The sequence below is a fragment of the Macaca thibetana genome, chromosome 2 (genome assembly GCF_024542745.1).
Source record: "Macaca thibetana thibetana isolate TM-01 chromosome 2, ASM2454274v1, whole genome shotgun sequence".
NCBI classification, from domain to species: domain Eukaryota; kingdom Metazoa; phylum Chordata; class Mammalia; order Primates; family Cercopithecidae; genus Macaca; species Macaca thibetana.
The window spans coordinates 7,760,602-7,778,044 of record NC_065579.1 but is presented as its reverse complement, the minus strand read 5'-3'; the positions used below and the strand labels follow the sequence as shown (position 1 = coordinate 7,778,044).

General features: G+C 40.1%; 1 protein-coding gene across 3 annotated transcripts in view; it reads left to right on the top strand.

The window, feature by feature from the left end:
- The first annotated feature begins 2,719 nt into the window (after positions 1–2,719).
- Positions 2,720–17,443, top strand: part of IL1RAP (interleukin 1 receptor accessory protein) — a 149,677-nt gene continuing 134,953 nt past the window's right edge. For 2 of the 3 annotated variants that reach the window (XR_007723316.1, XM_050779255.1), the window contains exon 1: positions 2,720–2,920. The gene's annotated coding sequence lies outside the window, so the exon portion shown is untranslated. The remainder of the gene's footprint in view (positions 2,921–17,443) is intronic. The other variant, XM_050779256.1, reaches the window with a different exon arrangement.

The following is a 17,443-nucleotide window of genomic DNA, read 5'->3' as shown; positions in this document are numbered from 1 at the left end:
ATCAATTGCAAAATACTTTATTGTGCGTCTTCTACACATCCAGCAGTATTAGTCACTAACATCAATGAATTTGTAGCTTCATTTATTCATTTAGGCAACTATTATTCATCAAGTGTTTAGTAGGTGATGGATATTTAGTGGATATAGCTTTAAAATATTTTTGTCAGTTGTTAGAATAACTTTCATTTTTAATTATTATGGGTACATAATAGGTGTATATATGTATGGGTGACATGTGAGGTTTTGATACATGCATACAATGTGTAATTATCACATCAGGGTAATGACAGCAGGGTATCCATCACCTTGACTATTTGTCATTTCTTTGAGGAACATTCCAGTTTCACTCTTTTACTTATTTTAAAATGCATAATTAATTATTGTTGACTGCAGTCACTCTGTTGTGTTATCAAATGCTAGGTCTTATTCATTCCAGCTAATTATATTTTTGCAACCATTAACCATCCCCCCTTCCCCACAACTGCCTTGCCTCTGCTACTCTTCCCAGTCTCTGGTAACCATCATTCTACTCTTATATCTCAGTTCAATTGTTTTAATGTTTAGCTCCCACGTGTGAGTGAGAATTTGCAAAATTTGTCTTTCTGTGCTTGGTCTATTTCACTTAAATGTAAAAGAAAAAGATGTTTATATTTCCATAATCCTAATATATCAACATTTTTTTCACATTCCTTTCAATTGGTGTTCATCTCTCCACAACTTTTACTCAACCTTGTTATTTTGTAAGCCTTGTTCTTTGTAGACATATTTCCATAACATGATAGTTATGACACAAATATTTTCTTCTGTGAGTAGACAGCATTCATTAACTAATCATTTTCATTTCCAACCATTTATATTGTGTTCAAATGACAATATACTATGAATATTTGTCTATATGATTATTCGTCTTAATGTTATCTTCCTTAAGCTATGAGTAGCCCTTCAATGTCCAGGACTACATCTGGTTCAATTTTGAATTACTAGCATCTGTTTGGCTTCTAGGTAGTACATGAGACTGTGTAGCGGCTGCGAGCATGTGCGTTGAGTGTCTCTAGTCTCATTTTGCATTCTCCACTTGTAGGCCTGTAGCCTTGGTCAAGTTATTTAAATTCCCTTTATCTCCTTTGTAAACTGGAGATGATAATAGCACCCTCTAGGTTGTATTGACGGTTACATGAGTTAATATACACAAAGTCCTTATGACTGTGCCTTTTTATTTTGTAAGCACTGTGTAAATGCTTAAATGTTACATATATATATATAAAGTCTGTGCCCAGAATATGTTTAAGGAACGAATAATAAATAAGAAAAAGTTTTATTGTTGCTTCATACAGGTAACATTTGAAATTCTTTTGAATTGTTTTCTCTTTGGTTCAGTAACAATGTTGTGAGCAGGTGCTGGATCTCAGGTATCCAGGGATAAATACAAATTTTGAGCAATTAATTTTCACAAGTGATATCAAGAAGCAAAGTATCATAAACATTTCTATGGCTCCAATTACACTGATATTTCACGTTGGGAACTGAAGCTCCGCCAGGGCAGGGGCAGCCTCTGCGTTTTGTATTGCTGTGCATCTTTAGCGGCACGGGCATCTGATGGTTTCATTTCCTTCCCACTCACCTGCGCTCTGCTCTTATTTCGCATCTTTTGTCTCCTTTTCCTTAAATGCTTTCTCTGAATCTTGATTCTTGAAAATAAATTAGTAAGATTCAGTTAGGTAGCTATAGGAGGGGGAGAAAAGGAGAGGTGATGACCAAGGTATGTGCGAAGACTCGTCAGTGTGGTAGGTGGCTTTGGTTAGGCAGTTTCAGAAATGGGGACAGGTCATGAAGGGCCTTGCCAGTCAAGAAAAATCATGATGGACTAGCAGTAGGAACACAGCAGAAGGTGCCTGAACAAGAGAGATGACTTAATGAAAGCCTTTATAATGCTTCTCGGGATATATTACAGACTACCATCTAGAGTGGCAGAGGGCAGCTGAAGGAATGCCCTTGCAAAAACTTGGGGAAATGGAAATGAATGAAGGCAAATATTTGTTTTGAGATTTTTTCCTTCCTTGTAAACCTATTAGTTCTTTTACTCATTCACTATACATGCACTGAGTGCCTACTTTGTGCCAGGCACTGTGCTAGGCAATGGGTATATTACCAGTGGACAATATAGATTTATTTAGTCTTGCTGTCATGTCCTGCTGCTTGCTCATATGAATGTCAGTTCAAGACAGCAAGAGCTCAGGACTGCGGAGATCGCATACATCCTGTCGCGCTCTGTGCCGGCGGCACAGGGTGGTTGCGAAAATCGTGTAGTCTGAATCGATTCAAGGCCTTGCAGCATGATTGCTAAATACGTCGAGACAGGAAGAAAGGGCAGGGTGGTACCGATCTCAACTGCCAGAGCACGATCTTGCAATGAGCACATGTGTGCGCCTCGGTGTGTAGTGAGGGGCGTAGCTTCCCACAGCGCCTGGCAGCGTGCCAAGCTGCGCTGCAGGACTAACCCTCTCCTTTCCCAGTGCGCTCAAGCCCGCACAGGCGGTGGCAGGGAGCCGAAGGGGCCGAGCGCAGCCTTGCATCCGTCCGCAGGCGGGCGCGGCGCAGCTCCTCCTCGCAGCGGGCGGGACCGTCCAGGGCGCCGCCCCGCGGCCGCAGCTCCTGCAAGCCCAGAGCTCGGATGGATCGCGAGCCAAGGCGGCGGGTGGAGCCTGAGCCGTGAGGCCGTGGCCAATCGCGCCGCTCCGGGGGAGGAGCCCCAAAGGGGGAAAAGAAAGTGCGGCGGAAAGTAAGAGGCTCACTGGGGAAGACCGCCGGAATCCAGGTCTCCGGGGTCCGCTTTGGCCAGAGGCGCGGAAAGAAGCAGTGCCCGGCGACACTGCACCCATCCCGGCTGCTTTTGCTGCGCCCGCTCAGCTTCCCAAGAAAGGTGAGTCTCGCGCCGCCGTGAGGGCTCAGAAGTCGCCGAGCCGCAGAATCTCAGGGCAGATGGATTCTTAGAGATCGTATCGTTAAACCCTCCTACTTTACAGAGGAGGAAACTGAGGCACAGAACGAGGCAGCGGCTGGGATAGGTCATATTGCTAGTCAGGGCTGTAGCCCGGATTCGAACCCAAACGTTCAGAGACCTATCTTTGCTTTGCAGGGATTTAAGTAACGCAGTTGTGGGACGTCTGCTCGTTGCCGCCCCCATCCTCAGCCCTTTGAGGGATCTACCCTTGTTTTCCTCCTCACCGCCCCCTCCCCGCTACCACCCCCGGCCCCCATCTCCGCCTTGGTTTCTCCAGACCGCTGCTGGAAGCTCTGAGGATAGAAGGAAGCGGTGTGTCCCAGCATGCTCGCTCGGTATCACGTCGCTCTCAGTCCAGAGCTGTGACAGCCTGGGAAAATGCTGCTTGCAGCCTCACTCCCTCTTCCCCTGACCTGCTTTCTCAGAAAGATGCCCCTGCCCAGGGTGTCCTACCAGCTTCTGGAGGAGCACTGGGAGGGAGGAGGGAGGCCCGGGCGCCAGTGACCTCCTATGGTACTGTTTCTTCCCAGCCCCGGAGGAAGCGGAGCTAGTGGCCCTGTGGGGTACAGGGTGCTCCTCACTTGGGAAGAGCTGACTTCATGGAACCGTAGAGTCCCTTCCCTCTTCTAAATATTGGGAGGGAGCAAGGAAGCTGGGTTAAACAGAAAATCACAAACAAAAGAAGCAAACTTCTGCCGTTTCCTTGAAGAGCTAGCCCTCAGCCTGTCTTCCTTCCACCTTCTGGTTGTGAGATTGTGAACCAGGGCGCCGCGCGAAGCATTTTGCTGCTCTGCTGTACAGATCCCTGGTTTAGCTACTGGATGAGAAAGAGGACTTGGCTTTGACTCCAGCTCTGCCATGTATTAGCTGTGTGAACTTGGGCAAATTATCCCACCTTTCTGATACTGGGTTTTTCTTTTCTTTTTTTCTTCCTTTCTTTTCTTTCTTTCAGCCGCAAAATGGAGATTTATAATGGTCACAATGAACCCTTTGGGTAGTTGGGAGGATGAAATGGGACGATTCAAGTAGCATGTTTAGCACAGTGCCTGGCCTGGCATCTGGTTGGTTCAAAACTGATGGCAACTATTTTAAATATTATTACATAGTAACCTTGCAGACAGTGGGTTTTCAGAAAGGTGATTTCATACTACCTTAGAGAGGAGTTTAAAAAAAAAATCTGTAAATGTGGTGACTTTCTTCTTTTGAATTTGAGCAGCTCTTTTATGAGAAGAATTTTCTGAATGTTGTCCATGTGTGATGTGGGTCATGGGTGCTTAGCTCGAAATGTAAAATTGATGTTTCTCGGTGATGTGAATTTCCTAGTAGTTTTTAGGTCAAACTTCAGCCCTGATCTGAAACATCCTTTATTGACAGAGAGGGTCTTGAAATGGATGAGAGGCAGAAAGACGAGAAGAGAAAGTTGGAAGTTGCAGCTATGTTACAGATTGTTCTAAGCCTTCTATCCTTGCTCTCTTAGGTCAGCCGAACAACCTTACATTTTTCATCTAGTATCAGAAAACAACCGAATTCTCATATATTTCTTTTGGATTGTACAGAGATGCTGCTAAATGCAGACCCTTCTGGACACAAACTTGCCTTACTTAAACAGGAACACACAGACATTCGCATGCCCACACTAGTCTTCCTGTATTATTGGTATTTTAAAATTAAATGGATTCCCTCCTACACCCTTACCCTAGTCATGACAATTGATTTTATTCTGATGGACTTCATGCAATGATTTACTACTGTCTACTGGCTTTGCCATGACTCCTTAAATTGAGTGTCCAGCATTTGTAGTTGGCTGCCTCCTTCACAGTCCATAGCATTTGTATGCAGTGTTGATAAGTGCTTGAGAACAGGATGTGATACATCTTGATGGAAGATAAGAGCCCAGTGGTACCCACTTAGGTACCTCCCACACCAAGCATTAGTAAAGGATGGGATCACCTGCTTCCATCAGCTCGTTGCCTGTACATGCATTGGGGTGAGCTGGCTGGGATACGTCTGAATGTGTGCCTGAGAGACAGGGGCCTTGTGGGGGAAAAGGAAAATGTTCAAAATAAGGTCAGATCATGAGGATGGAAGGGAAATTAAAAGCTAATCCCCTTGGTTCTGATTCTTCAAAGAAAGGTTGATCAGTTATACCCATATCTTTATATAGATTATTACTTGTTATCAAAACCATATATATGTGTAGAACTTTAAAATTTCTAAAGTGCATTCTGCGTATGTGATACTCCTTGTGACTCTCAATAGCCCTGGGAGGACATGGAAAGAATATTAATAGAGGAAGGAGCCCAGGTTTTGTGGTCAGATCTACTTGATTTCAAATTCCAGCCCTCATGCCTGAGTAGTTGGGTGATATTGAGCAGTTTATTTAATCATTTAAAGTTTCTGTTTTATCCAGTTCTAAAATGGAAAGAAAATGCTTAGCTTAAAAATCTGTATAAAGAATAAATGCAATAGAATAGTGTCAAGTGATGTAGTGAATAGGTGCTCATTAAATGATATCTCTTCTTAGCTAGTCTCAATTTATTGAGAACATATCTGGAATGAGACTCAGAGAAATGAAAAGTTGCTAGAGGTCATGTGTTAGTATGTTTTAACTCTGGGAATACAGTTCACACCTTTTCATGTCTAGTTTAGGGCATTTCCCATCACACTCTGTTTCCTCGCCAATGAGATATTAACAGTTTACTTCAGTTATAAAGTTGACCTTATTTGTCTGGTTATTTGAGGATATCATTTTTGTTGAAAAGTGGGTATTTCCTTGCTAAGAGAACAATCCTTAAGCACAGTTCTGTAGAGTTTAGTGGGGCCGACTATCATAAAAGGGTATTTAAAGCAATGGTCTCTGAGACAACCTTCCTGCTCTTCTGTGTTTGATGTAATACACCTTTGATTCCTAAGAGAAAGGGTGCTAACTAAGAAGACAGAGTACAGAATTATGTCGCTCTTTTCTTCCTGTTGTAAGTGGTTTCTTCCCTCTGCCATCCGCATGCTAGTTCAAAGGCTGGGAAGAGGATTGAACAATGAATGTCATGAGTGTCCATAGCATTATTCAACTTTTTTTTTTTTTTTGACAATTTTGTGGGTACTGAGTAGAGTAAACAGAACAGTGTGCAAAGGTGGCATTTGCAGAAAGAGACCACTGCTTCCTGGTGGTGCTGATGACTTGTCTGGAGTTTCAGTCCTCCTTGTGGAAAGTGATGGCTGCAGGCTCATGTAGGAAGATGAAGGGATCTGTTTCTGGCCCAAGCAGTGGGGCTGTTCATCTACTGAGACTTCTTGTAGGCTGTTAGATCCCTCTTCTTTGTAGCAAGCACACAGCCTTGCAAACGCAGTTGTAGAAGAAACTTTTTGCTCTTTGCTTTTGGCATTTTGGAGCATATGTTTGCTCCCATAGGTAAGCAGTTAACATCATCTTACCTGGCACAGTTAGGAAAGCAGAATGTGGCTTGAGGAAATCAGAGGACGTAGCAAAAAACAAAGATTATCTCCAGCCTATACACAGCTTCATTTGTTGATCAACTTCATCAGGCTTTTGCTGGTGACACAGATGTAGGATCTGGTGAGTCACCATTGCCTTACCCATGAAATATTAAAGAGAGCCACCTACTGTGCTCTTTGCCCATTTTGGAAATTGTTCTGTGTAGGAAAAGAAAAAAAAAAGAAGAAGAAGAAGAAAAGAAAAAAGAAGAAACACCAAAGAACAGGAAGGTTACAGAACATTTGGTAAGTGATATTTTGGTAGATAAATTCAGGTTAGCCATTCATTTGCTGCTTTTTTTTTTTTTTTTTAAACTAGAATGGATGGTTTACACTGATAGGGTTGTTAGGAGACATCCCTTTGGTCTGACTTTATTCTAACTCTCTCTAGCAGCTGTGGTAGTGTGGATTTTGAGAGTCTGGCTGAAATCTGAGGGAAGTTATTCTATGATGATCTTTTGGCTCCGCAGCTAGGAAATAGGGACACTGATGCCTGCTTAGAAGCTTAACTCCCTATTTGTTTCAGCATCTTATTCATAGAAAACATTTAATAAACACTGATTCTGTCTTCTGCCAACAACTCCTTCAATGTATTAGTCTGTTAAATTATGATCATCAAAATTTAACAGCCACTCTTTACTTGTCTCCATGATTATTTGTGCTGAGTGTCTTAAATATATCATCTCATTCAATCCTCAGAATAATCCTGCGTGGTTTTTTTTTTAGGAAACTGAGGCTCATAGAGTTACGTAGCATGGCCTATGTATTAGTCTGCGTTCATGCTGCTGATAAAGACATACCCAAGACTGGGCAATTTGTAAAAGAAAGAGGTTCACTGGCCTTATAGTTCCACATGGCTGGGGAGGCCTGACAATCATGGCGGAAGGCAAGGAGGAGCAAGTCACATCTTACGTGGATGGTAGCAGGCCAAAAAAGAGAACTTGTGCAGAGGAACTCTCGTTTTTAAAACCATCTGATCTTGTGAGAACCATTCACTATCACGAGAATAGCACAGGACAGACCTACCCCACATGATTCAATCATCTCCCACTGGGTCCCTCCCATACCATGTGGGACTTAAGGGAGCTACAAGATGAGATTTGGGTGGGGACACAGACCCAAACCATATCAGCCTATGTAACAGCACAAAGCAAGACATGATGCTGAGACTCATCTATGCATTTTATTCTACAGTTAGGAAAAACTTCCAGTTGTCCCACCTCTGGACTAGAACTGAGGACTTAGACTAAAACGAATGACCTATCCAACCACCATCCTACATCCTCATCCTGGTACTACCTTGCCTGTGACTGAGAAATATCTTTACCTTTGGACCTAACATGTGGGAGAGCTCAACTCGATGATCTCTAAATTTCTTTTGCTATAATGCATTGTGTATCTTTAAGATTCCTTTCAACTTTGAGATTCTGTAATCACATCTATTTGCAAAAGTTAAAGCTAAAACGGAGAAGGGGGAGTAAAAAGAAAATGCTCTTATTGTTTTACTCCCTGGAGATGTATTTTTCTGAACAAACAAAGATGGTCAAGAGAAGTCAGCATTTCATCAGCACGTGCATTTTTGTGATTTCATTTAAACACAAAAATAACTCTCAGATATATATTATTATTTGCCTTTTACAAATGAAAGAACTGAGGCTCAGAGAGACTTACAGACTTGCCCAAGTTTTCCCAATTAGTAAAGATTGGAACCTGTGTGTGCCTGAGTGCAAATCCTTTTGTTCCACTACAGCATATTTACTAGATACCACACCATGAAATCTGGAAACTTATATAACCAGATTTGTGAATGCCCCCTCTCTGTATTCTCACACCATACTACCTCAGCTTCTGTCTTCTCCTCTTCTTTTACTCTTTCCTTTCCAAACATACTGCTCCAATCCTTTCTTGATTTTCTCCAGCTCACAAAACCCCTTTAAATGCATATTACATCTTCTATCTCTATTGTGATTTTTTTTTTTTTTTTTTTACTGTGGTCCAGGAATTTGTAATTTGTGCCTTTGTTTTTGTTCATCTCCATTGGGCACAGGGCAGAATAAGCCATGCCATCAGCTGAGAGACTTACAAATGTCTCTATCTATCTAATCTGTGTGTCAGTCATCTTTCTATCTAGCTCTATTTATTAGTGAAATTAAAGAAAGATAAAGCATTTTAAGCCCTTAGCTCTTACTAACTGGCACCTAGAAGGGACTTGGTAAATATTCATTCCTTCCTCATCATTCAGCACTGCTGTTTACCCAAATCATTACTCATTTAATGAATCTCAGATGGAGAGGGGGAGTATGTTGAGTAGATGCCCCAGCTGGTCGAAGAGAATGTGCCACAGTTTGGCAAACAATTGGGATGGTAAAGGATAGGAAATGAATGTGATATTTACCTTAAAATATCAGCTGAGAATATGGTTTATTCTGCCCTGTGCCTAGCACAGTAACTCATATGTAAAAAGGGCAAAATTGAATAATATGATGATGGGTTCATATTATGTCAGTAGGTCCAAAATTGACTTTCTGGATTTCTCATGCTTTATCAATAATATTAGTTATGTCAAAGTTTGCCTCTACAGACTAGTAGTTTTAGTTTCATTTAATTTTGTGGTCACAAAATCAGACAATGATAAGGAGTCGTCGGCTCCAAGAAGGTCAGACATTACTAGCTTAATGATGGGAAAACCCGTTTCTGTCCTAATCATAAAGGGCGTTTTGCAGAAAACACAGTGAAGGATGATGCTGAAGTGCATTTTTGCATATATTGACAGCAAGACCAGTGTCAAGTGTCATACATAAATTGCCAGAGAGAAAGTAGGAAGTTTCCATTGAAGTGGGCAGCTGCAACGAGCTTCGATCTCAAGATTTCTAAAAGCATTGAAGAATTTATATCAGTTCAACTATTATTTGATATAATTGGCATCAGTTGAACATAAGAACAGGTAACCTTTTATGTCTAGTTTATATCCAGCAGATGCTTGTGATTTCTACCTTTCTGGCATAAAAGTCCTCATGATTACACTGGCTTCCTCCTCTGCCAATCAATGCTAATGGCAACAGAAGTGAGAAGCAGTCGTTTTATAAGCATTATGTCTGGAAATGTTCCTTTCGTTGATAGCAGTTTATTAAAGCCAGTATGGTTAGATGCTCTGGCAACTTAAAATTGTGTTTGCTTAATATAGTGGACATTGACGTCAGACTTACCTGCCTGGGTTTGACTTTGGCCGAATTATTTGGTCTCTCTTTGCCTTATTTTTATGATCTGTAAAAATGGGGATAATAAAACCCATCTTGTGAGGCTTTTGGTAAGTGTCAATCATATGCCATGACATTTGTTAACAGCCTTGTGCATAGGGATTTTAACCTCTATTACAATTAACAACAGCAATGAGAATGGTTCCATTGCATGCCCAGATGGATACTAAGTTAGAAAAAGAAAGGTCCAGGTTTAAATAATACAGTTTTTGTTTATATAGAACTTTAAGTCTTCAACATGCTTGTTATTGTATATACAAATGTATACACATGTAACATTTGGCTTTTTACAATAATTCTGAGGTAATCAGGGCAGGTGTTGCTAACGTTTTACATCCTGGGTCTCAAAGGGGCTATGTATTTACTATGGCCAAGCAGCTAATAAATAGTAGAACCGGGACTTGGACCCTAGTTTTCTAATTCCAGGATTATGTTTTTTTTTTTCCTCAATCAACCGTGTTCCTGGTTAGTTGCTTTTCCTTCTCTAGACTCCTTGCTTTCACCCTGAAAATGAGGAATTTGGAAAATATTATGTCTAAGATAGAGTGTTTTATAAATCTCTGACTGTAGAACAGTGTCTTAGGAGGTATCTCATTGGCCTCAGTGAGAATTACAACTGAGTACTGCACTGAGAGTCAGTTCCATGAAGACCCCTTTATGTCCTTAAGGATGTGATTCTACCACCTTACTCTGACCTGCAGACCATTCCCCATCTGCCCCATCCCCTTCAGGACCCAGGTTTGGGGATGGGAAGAAAAAGTAGATGACTCGGTTAGGCACATGGGCATTTAATATTTGGGAAATGAAAATAGAACCTTTCTTTAAAAAAAAAGCAAGTTTTGTATCACCATTAATCTCCATAGTTTTCTACAACAAAATAAAGGATAAAATGTTTCGCTTTAATTTGGATTCTAGCATTATGAGTACACATTTTCTGCTTTCTTCTTTTGAGCTTTTAGTGCCCACAGAAGAAGCTTCGCTCTCATTAAAATGTGAGTTCTTTCTGTTTATAGAAATGATGGAGACTTGAGAATGGTAATACACACTAAATAGCACTTTTCTGGAAGAGTATACTTCAGTTTCCCAATTACAGAGTGAGACAGTGGTGGGGGCAGCAGATTGAATGGAGAGAGTAGATAGTAAGAAGTAGGCTGGCTTCAGAATCAGGGCTGGGTTTGAATTCTAGGTACTGCATGCTTAGCCTGTCCAGACTTAGTTTTCTCACTGTAAAATGGTAACAAACATGTCCGTCCGTCCATCCGTCCTTCCTTCCTTCCTTCCTTCCTTCCTTCTTTCCTTCCTTCCTTCCTTCCTTCCTTCCTTCCTTCCTTCCTTCCTTCCTTCCTTCCTTCCTTCCTTCCTTCCTTCCTCCCTCCCTCCCTCCCTTCCTCCCTTCATTCTTCTTCCTTCTTTTCTCTTCCTTCCTTCCTATTATCTCTCTCTCTCTCTCTCTCTCTCTCTCGATCTCTCTCTCTCTCTCTCTCTCTCTGTTTATTAGTAAGGTTCAAGTAAGATAAAATATATTAAGTCCCTAGCTCTTAATAGCTGGCACCTAGAAGGCACTCAGTAAATATTCGTTCCTTCCTCTTCATTCAGCACTGCTGTTTACCCAAAGCCTCTCTCATTTGATGAATCTCAGATGGAGAGGGGGAGTATATCAAGTAGATGCCCCAGCTGGTCTGAGAGAATGTGCCACAATTTGGCAAACAATTGGGATGGCAAAGGATAGGAAATGAATGTAATATTTACCTTAAAATATCTCAGGATCTTTCATGTGTAGGAGGAATTAGACCAGTGATAAATTGCAGTGCATGGATCCTTTACATCAGAATCATGTGGATAGCTTCTGAAATGAGCGGATATCTAGGATTTCTGCACTGAAATCTAAGAATCACTGGATTAGAATTTTCAATACTGAGAGGCAGGATATTGTGGGGGTTTGAATTTGGGTTCAAATTCTGCTCCCTCGGTGTAAACCTAATGAAGTTATTTAACGTTTCTATGTTATTCATTGAGTTGTGGGGAAAAGTAATTTAATATATATAATATATGAAGTGCCTAAAATACAGTTTTACTGTAGAAGCCAGTCTTTGAAATACCTTTCATGACTTTGTTTAACTTATATTTTATTTCTTCTCTGACTGAATGTCCTCGATAGCGACATGGCTAACTCTTTCATTTGCTTAAAGTCTGTTCACTATCTTCTCAGGGAAGGCTACTTGGATTGTTTGAATTTGCGTGGTTTGGCGTAGGGGAAGCAAGAATAGGGCTGCTTGCTCTCTGAAATCCTGATCTCTCTTACCATACTTTTGTTTTTCCTTTATTCTGTGGCATTTGTTACCTTATAAGCTTACACATACTATTTTATTATTTAGTCTATTTTTAAAATTTAACTTTTATTTTAAGTTCAGGGGTACATGTGCAGGTTTGTTACATAGGTAACCGTGTACCGTGGGGATTTGTTGTACAGATTATTTCATCGCCCAGGTATTAAGCCCAGTACCTATTAGTAATTTTTCCTGATTCTCTCCCTCCTCCCACCTACCACCCTCCAATGGGCCCCAGTGGGTGTTGTTTTCCTTTATGTGTTCATGTGTTCTCATGTAGCGCCCAATTCTAAGTGAGAACATGCAGGATTAGGTTTTCTGTTCTCGTGTTAGTTTGCTAAGGATAATGGTCTCCGGCTCTCTCCAGGTTTCTATAAAGGACATAATCTCATTCCCTTTTATGGCTACATAGTATTCCATGGTGTATATGTACCATATTTTCTTTATCCAGTCTACCACTGACGGGCATTTAGGTTGATTCCATGTCTTTGCTATTGTGAATAGTGCTCAGTGAACATACACATGCATGTGTCTTTATAATACAATAATTTATATTCCTTTGGGTGTATACCCAGTAATGAGATTGCTGGGTTGAGTGGTATTTCTCTTTTTAGTTCTTTGAGGAATTGTCACATTGTCTTCCACAATGGTTGAACTAATTTGCACTCCCACCAATAGTGATCCTTTTTCTCTGCAACCTGGCCAGCATCTGTTATTTTTTTCTTTTTAATAATAGCCATTCGGACTGGTGTGTGATGGTATCTCACTGTAGTTTTGATTTGCATTTCTCTAATGATTAGTGATGTTGGGCTTTTATTCATATGCTTGCTGGTTTCATGTATGTCTTTTGAAAAGCATCTGTTCATGTCCTTTGCCCATTTTTTTTTAAATGGGTTGTTTTTTCTTGTAAATTTGTTTTAAGTTCCTTCTAGATGCTGGATATTAGACCTTTGTCACATGCATAGTTTGCAAAATTTTTCTCCCATTCTGTAGGTTTTCTGTTTGCTCTGTTAATCATTTCTTTTGTTGTGCACAAGCTCTTTAATTAGATCTCATTTGTCAGTATTTGCTTTTGTTGCAACTGCTTTTGGTGTCTTTATTATGAAAAATCTTTGCCCATTCCTCTGTCCAGAATGGCATTGCCTAGGTTGTCTTCCAGGGTTTTAAATCTTTAATCCATCTTGAGTTAATTTTTATATATGGTGTAAGGAAGGGGTTCGATTTCAATCTTCTTCATATGGCTAGCCAGTTACCCCAGCATTATTTATTGCATAGGCAATCCTTTCCTCATTTCTTATTTTTTATTTCACCTCCAATAGATTATAAAGTCCACAAGGACAGGGACACTTGATTTGCTCATTGCTGTATCCCAAGTGCCCAGAATAGTTTCTAGCAAAAAGCAAATGGCCCATAAGGAGGCAATGATAAATAAAGAAGTATATGGATAGATGTTAGTGTGATTGTTTGTCCTCAAGAACTAGAAAGAGATAGAACTGGATAAGACAGTGAATTATACATGTAATATTGAAATAAAATTTGACATATATATACGCTCAGATACACACACATATATACACACACACATACATATACATATGTATATGTATGTAAGTATGTATATTTGAAGTGTTGAGTATATATTTAAATATTGAAGTAATACTTTATGTCTATGTACATATATATGCATGTGTACGTGTATATATGTGTATGTAAAAATGAGTATAAGTATATATTTATCTGTATATTTAGGAGTTTTTCAAAGCTACCTGAGGAAACAGAGGTGTTGAAGTGTTTACTTGTTAGGTTGCTACAGCGATAGGGAGAAAGACAAAAATATGTACATATGAGTAAAGAGACAACAGACAAATAAGAAATACAAGTGATTTCAGGACAAGAAATGAAAGGCTAAGATTACAACAGCAGCCAACATTGGAGGGACGTAGAAGGGGGACAGTTTTTGAGTACAGTAGTCAGAGAAGCAATCTCCGAGAAACTGACATTTGAACTAAGACAGAAGCCTGAGAAGGACCTAGGATAGGCCTGAGGTCATCACTGAGGTGGGGGGCCAAGTAAGAGGCAGTGAAGAGCTGGAAATAAGGTTCTAAGGTGGGCAGGGGCTAGGTCAGACTGGTCCTGCAAGCTATGGTGAGGAGTCAGGATTTTACACAAAGTGTAGCAGGAAGTCACTGAAAAGACAGAAGCAGGATGATGACCAGGTCAAAGATATTTAGAGCCTTGAAAAGAGAGTGAGGGAAAATGGAAGGCCTTATTTATAAGATGAGAAGACCAACTGCTCTGATTTCATCCTGTAGGCTGCTATGAACAGATGAGAAAGACAATTTGGTTTCATTGATGTTTCATTCGTAGCCTCTCGTTCCCATTAGAATGTTTCAAAGGGGAAAACAAAAACCCAGCTAAAATAGGGAAAACCTATATATGTATATGTGGCTTTGCTTTTTCTCAAATGACACCATTCTTATTTCCAAATGCATTAAGTAATGGATGGAAATGTATGCACTATTGCTCAATTCAATTCAGCTAGAAATTTTACAGTTCTTGTGTAGGTGTTTTATGTAATCAATTCCCAAAAACATTGAACCTAGAGCTATTTCCTTATGAAACTTCAGCTACCAGTTTCTTGAATCTGTTGTAGTGAAGAGTAAGCATGTGAAAGGCAAATTTAATTCCATACAAGATCAATTTCTTCTTTCTGACTCTACAAGTTTAACTCTTCAAGAAGTAGCTTACAGGTCATCTCTTCCGTGATGTGTTTACTGGGCACATGCACGTATAATCTCATACATGCCTCTTCATAATATGAGTTTAAAATAGCTTGGTAACATGCCAGACTGTATTTTAAATTTTCTATAAATAATTTCTTTTTGAAGTCTCGGGATAACCGTACGTGGCAGGTGAAGTTATAATCACCATTTTACACAAGACAAAACTGAGACCTGGAGTCACAGAGTTGACCAGTGGTAGAGTCAATATTGGAAATTGAGCAAGCTTAATCATTATACTATTCTGCCCTTTGATTGTAAACAGTAAACCTGCAAATTCATTCACCTCTATTTGTCCCACTCACTTTGTGGTATCTTATATGAAGGAATAGTTCGTAAGTGTATTGAATCAGTGAATTAATCCAGGACCTCTTCTTTCAAGTATCATTTCATTAGCAGATAGTGATAAAAACGTGGGTTTTAGACCCAGACAACTTAGGCAGGCAGAAGGTACTCACTACCTCTGTGATACCGTAAAATTACTAACATCTCTAAACCTGTTTCTTCATCTATGTTGTTGTCACAAACATAGGGCTGTTGTGAGGATTACATGAAGTATGCATGTAAAGCACTTAGCACAGTGCCTGGGACATAATTAGAGCTAAGTCTATCTGAACTGTTTTTATTATTTTTTGAACTAAAATAACCTCCCTAAACATGATTATAGTTAGGTACCAGGCAGGTTTTTAGTTGTGCTTGTTTTATTAACTTTCTTTTAAAAATCAAAGCCAAAGATTCAATCATATAATCAGTGATGTTAATTTTGTTCCAGGGCTCATTCTGGCACCCTGCCCTCAGCAGGGTATGCAGTGTGGATTTTGAAGGGCCCTCTTATAGGAAGGAAGGCCAGTTCTGGAGAACAATATGAGAGCAAAAGGTGCTGTGTGACCACCCTTTTTCCTTCATACATCTGACATAGCTACAGGCAGCACTTCCAACCTTGCCTGTCTATCTCCCCAGCCTGGATCTACCTTGCTGGAAAGCTACTTTGTATTCCAGTGATGATCCCAGAGCATTTTGGGTGACAAGGGAAAAACAGCAGAAGACAAAGTTTTGCCCCAGATAACACTTAATAAGGTTAATTTACAGAACTTGCTGGAGGTTTAGGACCTAATATTGATCCTGCGCCTCTTGTGTGCCAGGAGCTGTGCTGAGTGTTTTAGTTTCACTATCTCATTCAATCTTTACTGCAGTCATATACAAATTTTAAATTTGAGTCGTAAACCAAATTTACAACTGAAACATAAAAATAAAAAGTCACATGCTTGACATGCTTGCCTCTGTGTGTGTTTCGCGAGGCTGTGGTGATAATCAAATATGTCTTGTGTTTTGCCACATTTTTCTTTGAAAGCAAATTGTGCAGGGTTGCACACCTTTGGAGTCTCCAGGGACCTCGCCTGCCGTGAAGACACGTTTGGCAGAGAAATGAGGCAAAGGTTGCCTGTGGAAGGCAGGAAGCTTCATTCCAGTTGACAGTTTACTTTGACCTGGAAGAAGCTGGTGACAATGAGCTGAGTTCTATTTTGTGGATTACATTTGTTTGCTTCTTTGTAGGGACCCAATATGGTGCTTATTTCCTTTTTTTTTTTTTTTTTTTTTTTTTTTTTTTTGCCTTTGTTCTTCTTATGGCATGTTTAAAAGGTGTAACTTTTATCCTTCTGCATTTTCCAAGTAAAGTTCCGATGTTTCGATGTTCCTGACACTATTTGATAAAGTATTTTAAGGAAAGGTCTACACACCCATACACACACATACACGAGAATGGTGCCTGATTCATAATTGACACTCACTGTATATTTGCTGAATGAATGCATGAGAAAATAAATGCGTCTCCCTTTTCATCTTTCTCTCTCTGAGAATGGGAATTGCTGCAGGATTTTTTTAAATGGCAAGTTTCAATATATACCTTTCTTCTTAAATTTTTGCTTTAAGAATCATTTCAGAAGGAGATTATTCTAAAATATGGAGCGTTACTTAATCTTAGTTATGCAGGACAGCTAATTGGAGTGGACTGCAATTCCTGTGGAATTTATTGAGGTGAGATCATTTACTCGTATACTAAATGGTCCCAGACTGATATACTGTTAAATTTGTGTAGTCCGATTTTCGTACATTTGCTGGCCTTTCTCGCTCTGGTTGTCTGCTAGTTCTCGTTGCTTTCGGCACATCTGGCTCTCCATTCCCCATACAATTGGCCGTTTCTGCTTTACTGTAGACTAGGAAGCTGGGTAATGAATCTGTTGGACTGGGTATATAATAAGAATACATAGCTTTGAATGTGGACTAGAGAAACTCTTTTCCAAGGTAAGGAAGTTAAAAGTTATGGCCGCTATAGAAACAGTCTTCATATAAGTGAGGTGATACCACACATAGTAACACTGGGTTTCAGCTGCCTGTGTTAATAAAACGGGAGTCTTGGTAGGGATAATTCATTTACTCTTTAGGACAATAAGCATTTTCTGAGAAACTTCTGTAGGCAAGACACTGGTGAGATACAGAGAATTAAAAAAGCAAATACACAAACACAACTGAAAGATAGAACATACACAGGGGTTTATAATACAATTTATACAGTATTTCAAATAG